Below are 7,181 nucleotides of genomic sequence, written 5' to 3'. Positions count from 1 at the left end.
AGAGAATAGAATCAAGAGGCAGGCCGTACTGCGAACCAAATGAGGTTGAAGCGACAAATGAAATTGCAACACATAAAGGAGAAGTGTGTTATGGATGAAGAAGCATAAGTGCGTTGTCCATGTGATTAAGATTTTATACAATCCGTGCAACTTCCTTACTCTTCTTGTCTTTTCGCTGCCAAGATTCTCTCATCTTTTCTCCCCTTGCCGACTGTGAGAGCCGTGTTGAGCTTAATTATCAAATATATATAATCTTTAGGTTCCTTTTGCTTTCTTATTGTTGTTTTGGTCATTTAATTAGTAAACATTTTTTCAACTCTAGGATAAGGTTTCCATATTTTTAATATAATTGTTGATGCAAACAAGATGGTTATGTCGGATGTTGGCGGTTTACTCCTGGTTTGGACGCGTTAGGTGAGTTTGCAACAATTGACTGGTGATATAAATAAAGAGAAGATGATGAAGAATTATCTGAGAGAATGAGTGAATTGATCCAAAGAAGAAGAATCGCCTTCTTACGGTGCCTTGAGGTTTATATAATGATCTCGTATACATGATGGTGTCAGACCTATGATCATCATTGTCCAGACGTAGGCTAATAAAGTATATAAATGCACCCGTCAGTTAGTAGAATTGACCTTGAAAAATCTCTTAGGTTCACCAAAGTCTTATCAAGTATTTTTTTTTCGGTTGGAGAGCTTCCTTTGTGGGAGAGTCCCTCTGAAAGTGATCTTAGTAAATGGACGGGATAGTTGTATATCTAAAAGACTTATGTAACACCCTAAACCCATATGGGCATAAAGTGTTACATTAGGTTGTCGAGACCACCACTAAAATTTAAAACATTTTTTATTTTCATTTAAAACACTGTATATTTATAAAGAGATATCAATAATTGTCATAAAATACTTTTACAAATTAGAGCTCCATGACACATAGTTTAAATCAAAATAATAAAATCTCAGAGTTCAAAAATTCGAATACAAAAATATGGGTCTTACGAATACACATGCTCACTATAAGTAACTGTACAGTACTCTACGAGAAATGTTGGGAATCATGCTACAACATTGCTACTTGAATGGCTCAACATATTAATATGCAAAACCTGAACACTAAGCTTACAAAACCTAATAGTATAATCACTAATATATAACAACATATGAATCTCATAAACATAAGCTTGCTATAAGACATGGTAATAACCGGTAGGTACATGCATGATCATAACTAAATGCTACCTACTTAAGGTTCAACGGTTCTATCAATATAATACGAGCCTCATGCTTTCTTTAGTCTTCTGCTAAGGGTCTCATCATGAGTAAACGTATACTAAGTCTTTAACCTCAGTACCATACTACTATGCATCATCATGCAACACACAGTGATAATTAGTGATAGAGATGGGAGATTCATTAGAAAATTATAAAAGGGATTATTCAAGTTGCTTGGAACTTAACTTAATTTTTTGTCGAGTTATCATCCTCAAACTGATGGTCGACTGAGCATTTTAATGGCTTCTTGGAGAAATATCTTAGACGCTTTATTCAGGTTAATCAAAAAAATCGGTCTCCTCCACTGGATGTGGCTCAATTATGTTTTTATTCACAAAAGAGTTCTTCTACTAATAAAAGTCCTATCGAATCCGGTGACAGGTCAACAACCAAGACTTCCCCATACGGTGGATGAAACTTGTCAAAGGAGGTGCCCACGTGCCTCTAACTTTGTGAGAGAATGGAAGCTGAATGTTGAGATTTCTATGTCATATTTGGAGAAAGCTACGAAACATATGAAAAAGTGGGAAGATCTAAATATAAGAGATTAACAACTTTAGGTCGGCGATTTAGTACTTGTCAAGCTGATATTCGAACAGCTTCGATTCCTATGAGAGAGAGATCATCGTTTGGTTCGTAAGTACGAGGGTCTAATACCGATTGTGACAAAGGTAGGAAATGCTTCTTACAAGATCGACCCTCCCGCTTGGATGAAAGTTCATCCATTCTTTCATGTGAGCAATTTGAAACCGTTCTATGCCAACCCTAATAATGCTAGTTGAAGTTAAACAACCAGAGTGTCAATCTACGACCTAGTCGATGGTGTGGGTGAGGCTTTTGTAATCCGATGTTATTTCTATTAATAATACATTTTCTCTCTCAAGATTATGGGGTCACCCGAGTGTATTCGCTATGCCCCTCAGTCTCGACTCTTAGTTTGGAGGGCCTTGTGGCGAAGATCTAACTCGGTGCTTGCTTGTGTTTTGATCAGATATTCAAGACAAAGGTTGACTTGACGGGGTAGCGTTCCTTTTCAAGTGCAGCACTGATTAGCAATCGAAACAACTAAAGACTAAGTCTGTGACACTATACATAAGTCTTGGATGACTTGAAAAGTTACCTGAAAGTCATCACAGTTTTAAGAAAATATCATGTCTTGAAAATGTCTGGATCTTGTCTGAAAATTCGTTACAAGTTGATCAATATATCAAATTTCAAAATCAATTTTACTCCACAAATATCCGTGTGGGGACTTATTTTAAAAAAATAAGGAGAATTATATGTAAAAATCTCAAATAAAATGAGCAAAAATAGAAAGAAAAAGCTTCAGTTCTAAAAATTCCGATTTTATAGGTCTTTAAGTGATTTTCTATTGGATTCCAACAAATTCTCTAATTTCCATCCGACTTTAAAAGTTGGACCATGAAATCACCGATTTCTAGTTCAACCAATCACATGGATTCAATCTAACTTTTATGTGTATTATGTTCAAACAAAAGTACACCCCCTCTGTAGATGAATTAAATATGTAGTTTTAAATATGTGAAAGATGTTTATATTATTTTAAAATTTAAATTTTTATATTTTAACTTTATAATATTAAAATTTTATATTATTTTTATTTAAAAATTTTAGTTTCTCCAGTCTCTACAAATTTTTAATCAATCTTATTATTAATTACAGGCTTGAAAATTATTAAAAAAAAGGGAAAACATTTTTTATTTTTTTATATTTATAAATTTTACCTATTTTACTCTTTGAAATTTGTAATCATGGAAGGTCAAAAGATTGTATTATTCAATTAGAAATGATTTATTAACACACTTTTAAATATTATGAGCTAAACTGATTTAAAAAACTATAAATCTAAGGAATTCAAAAAATATTTAGCTTTATATAAACCAAGTAACATCAGTAGTAAATGGATCTTTATTATCTTTTAAACTATTGGATACGAGCATCACTTATGTCAGAGGTGTGACCATTTATTGTCAAATAATTAAGGAGATTATTTAAGCAAATATTATCTTGCATTTAGCCTATAATTATAAAAAAATGTCAAACTTTTTATTATAACTATAAAGATGATCATAATTTTCAAATGTTAAAAATTAAATTTTAAATTTTAAATTTTAAAAAATATAAATATCCTTGATATATTTAAACCAAATATGTGTAGTTGGAGACATTGTTGTTTAAATGTTTGAAAAAGACATTGAGAAAGAGGTTATCAAGTGCACCTCCGAAGCAAAGTAGTACATATAATTTTGTTCAAAGGGATGCTTGTAAATACTTGGCTTAAGTTCATCTATGGTGAGGGTTTTCATCATCATACAATTGCACACCATTTTAATCTTAGATTTTTAAAGTTTTTTGGTAGGAATAAATAAGTTACGTCGGTCATTGATGGTTTATCTCTTTTAATTTGAATAGAGAATCATGGTTGCTGATGATACAATGGTTGAAATCACTTTCTTTACTTATCTCTCTTTTACGTCTTTATGGAGATAAAGAATCTGAACACTGATCAATCATTGTATCATCACTAACTACGATTCTCCATCCAAATAAGAAAAATTATACCACCCATAATCGACATAACTCATTTGTTTCATCAATAAATGCAACTAAAATAACCGAAAATGCCGACTTAAATTTTTGTAGGAAAATGATGCATAAAAGCCCTTCATGAGCATCCATCATGGGAGGTTTGGGCACATGAAGTGTAACACCCCCAACCCGTATCCGACCCGGATCTGAGTCCGATGTGTCACATTAGCTTTCCAAAACTCTGTTCTTTACAATTTCGTAAAATCTTAAATTCATCATTTAAGAAAATGGATATTGTTGAAAATATTTTGATGTTTCGATATAACAAACTAAGTATAAATGAATTTTAAGATTTTACAAAGATTTTTATAAGATATTCGATTCAATTAATCGAATATCAAATTATTACTCCAAGTCTTTCAAGATCAATTTCAAACCTTACTAAATGTGTAAAATTATGTTTTATACTTAATATATTTTTGAAACAATTTTCACAAAGTATTTTGAACCAAAATCAAGCCTAAAATCAAATTTTCAAAGGAATTCACCGATACACCAATCCATGCATCGATGCACCAATGAATAAATTGAACATCGAATGCAGTTTATGCATCGATGCACTCAGGTTTTAATGAAAACATCGATTGCATTTTATGCATCGATGCACACACTATGCATCGATGTACTTAGGCTTATTCAAAACATCGAATGCATTTTATGTATCGATGCACACTTAGTGCACCGATGCACTAAGTGTTCCAACGGTCAAAATATTTGAATTTTACACTTGATGCACCGATGCACCTTGTGTATGCATCGATGCACTCACACTCCCAACTGATTTTACTAATTGTTTTCACACTTAAACGGCTCTATTGACTCCACTAATCATTCCCAACGTTCAAAATCAATTGAAGGAGTATTTAAACAAACTTAGAAGCTATTGATCAAGATAAGAAACAACAAGAATCAAGAATTAAGAGAGAATCAAAGAGAAAGCATCAAACCTCAAGTTTGAGCATTTCAAGCCTATTTTTCATTCAATATTCATTTTTCTTTCTAGAACACTACTTGTACTCAATTGTATTCATTTTTGAGTGTTCTTTTCTTTGTTCTAGAATTGTGCAAACAATTTACCTCGTGAATATTTCCTTGTAAGTTTGCAAATTTGTAATATTCTCTTTGAGAAAGAGTGTTCTCAAGAATTGGGGTATATTCTTGAGGGAATTGTAAGGTTATCTCTTTGGCCTCAAAAGAAAGAAAAAATTAGTGAATTTGTTGGAAAATCCTTAGTGTGGATAGCTAAGGTAGTGGACGTAGACTTTGGTTGAGAAAGTCGAACCACTCTAAATCGTTGTGCAATTACTTTCAATTTTCTGCAAAAGCTTCCACCAAAATTTTAATTGCCAATTCACCCTCTCTTGACTGATTCTATCAATCGATTAACTAAATAATTGATATCAGAGTCTCACTCATTTGAAGGTTTAATCAAATCTTGAGTCGATTCGGGAAGAGTTACATCGATAATCAAGTCATCAATGGCCTCAACTTCAAACTTCGGCTGCGGTCTCGATTTGGTGCCCGTCAACAAACATTATTTCTTCAATAGAACTAACTATGCCTGTTGGAAGAATAAGATGATGTATTTCATTCAAGAAAGTGACATATGAGCATGAAATGTTGTAGAAGACGGATATATCAAGCCTCTCACTCATCCAAGATTGTGGAGTGAAGGAGAGACAAAAATGTTCCAGCTCAACTCCAAAGCCATTCATATCATATTTTGTGCTCTTGGATCAGATGAATACGGAAAAGTTTCATCTTGTACAACCGCCAAAGAAATATGGGGATAAGCTATAAGTCACTCATGAAGGCACGAACGAGGTAAAAGAATCTAAAATTAGTCTTCTAACACATAGCTATGAAAATTTCAGGATGAAACCAAATGAAGATATCAAAGCTATGACAGATAGATTTTCAACGATTGTCAATGGTCTTAAAATAATATGGAGAGATCATTCCAAACGAAAAGCTTGTGAGGAAGTTAGTTTACTCACTTCCAAAATCATGGCAATCAAAGAAGATGACAATCATCGAGGCTAAGAACCTAAAGTCCTTAACTCTTGAAGAGCTAATCGGTTCCCTCCTCACTCATGAAATGATGCTTGAAGATGAGGTGGACCTCGATAAGATTGACGAGACACCAAAGGAGAAAGAGAAGAAGAAAAACATTGGAGTTGCTCTTAAATCCACAAAAGATGAGAGTGATTCGGATGAAGATGACGATGACGATGACGAGGAAATGGCATTGTTTGCCAAACGGTTCAGAAAAATGATGAGGCCTAACCAAGGAAGAAAATTCAAATGAAATGAAGGCTTAAAAAATGAACCAAAAGAGAAGGACTCGATCATTTGCTATGAATGCAAAAAGCCGGGGCATGTCAAATATGATTGCCCACAATTGAAGAGAAAGGGTCAATCAAAGAACAAGCACAAAGATCATGTGGCTACATGGAGCGATGAAGAAGGTTCCGATGAAGAAGGTTCCGATGAAGATGAACAAGAAGTAGAAAACTCGTGTTTGATGGCATTCGGGGAAGATTCTAAGGTAACCTCTAACTCATTTGATTTAGATGATTTATCTTATGATGAGTTATTAGAGGAATATAATGCGTTGACTTCAGATTATGATAAATTATTTTTAAAATACAAAAATGATATTTCAAAATTGAAAAATGAAAATAATCTCATATCCGATACCAACAATGATCTTGAAAGTAAAATCAAAGATTTACAAATCAAACTAGAAGATTTTGAAAAGAAAAATAATGATTTGCAAAATTTACATTCCTCTCAAAACCGCCGTTCACCCTCTCTCTCTCTCTAATCTCTCATTTCTCTTCAAATCAACGTAATTTTGACAGATTTCAATCGTTCTTCATCTCCCAACCTTTCTTTTATCATCAAATCGTGCAAAACAACATCACATTCCTCTCAATCCAAAATTTTCAAGGTAATATTTCAAAACCTATGTTTTATTGATTTTTGAACTTAGAACTAGTTTTGATTAGTTCTAGGATGAACATTATATCGAGCATTGATTATATTATGATTCTAAACTAAATTTTACAATCAATTTTGTCAAAAACAAACAATTTTCAACATTGTCTTTGAATTTTCGAAATAAAAAAATGATATTTTCGAAAATTATTGTTTTTGATTTAATTGTATTGTTTCATGAAAACTAAATGTATTATGATATTTCTAATGTTATTTTCAAATAGTTTTCAAAATCATGCCCATTAGGATTCGGTTTAGAGAATCTTGAATTATTGCGGACTCAATTGAGTTTTGGGA

This window comes from Hibiscus syriacus, unplaced genomic scaffold, assembly GCF_006381635.1.
Source record: "Hibiscus syriacus cultivar Baekdansim isolate YM2019G1 unplaced genomic scaffold, ASM638163v2 tig00116958_pilon, whole genome shotgun sequence".
NCBI classification, from domain to species: Eukaryota; Viridiplantae; Streptophyta; class Magnoliopsida; order Malvales; family Malvaceae; genus Hibiscus; species Hibiscus syriacus.
The sequence above is the reverse complement of the archived record's forward strand: the minus strand, read 5'-3'. Positions refer to the sequence as shown.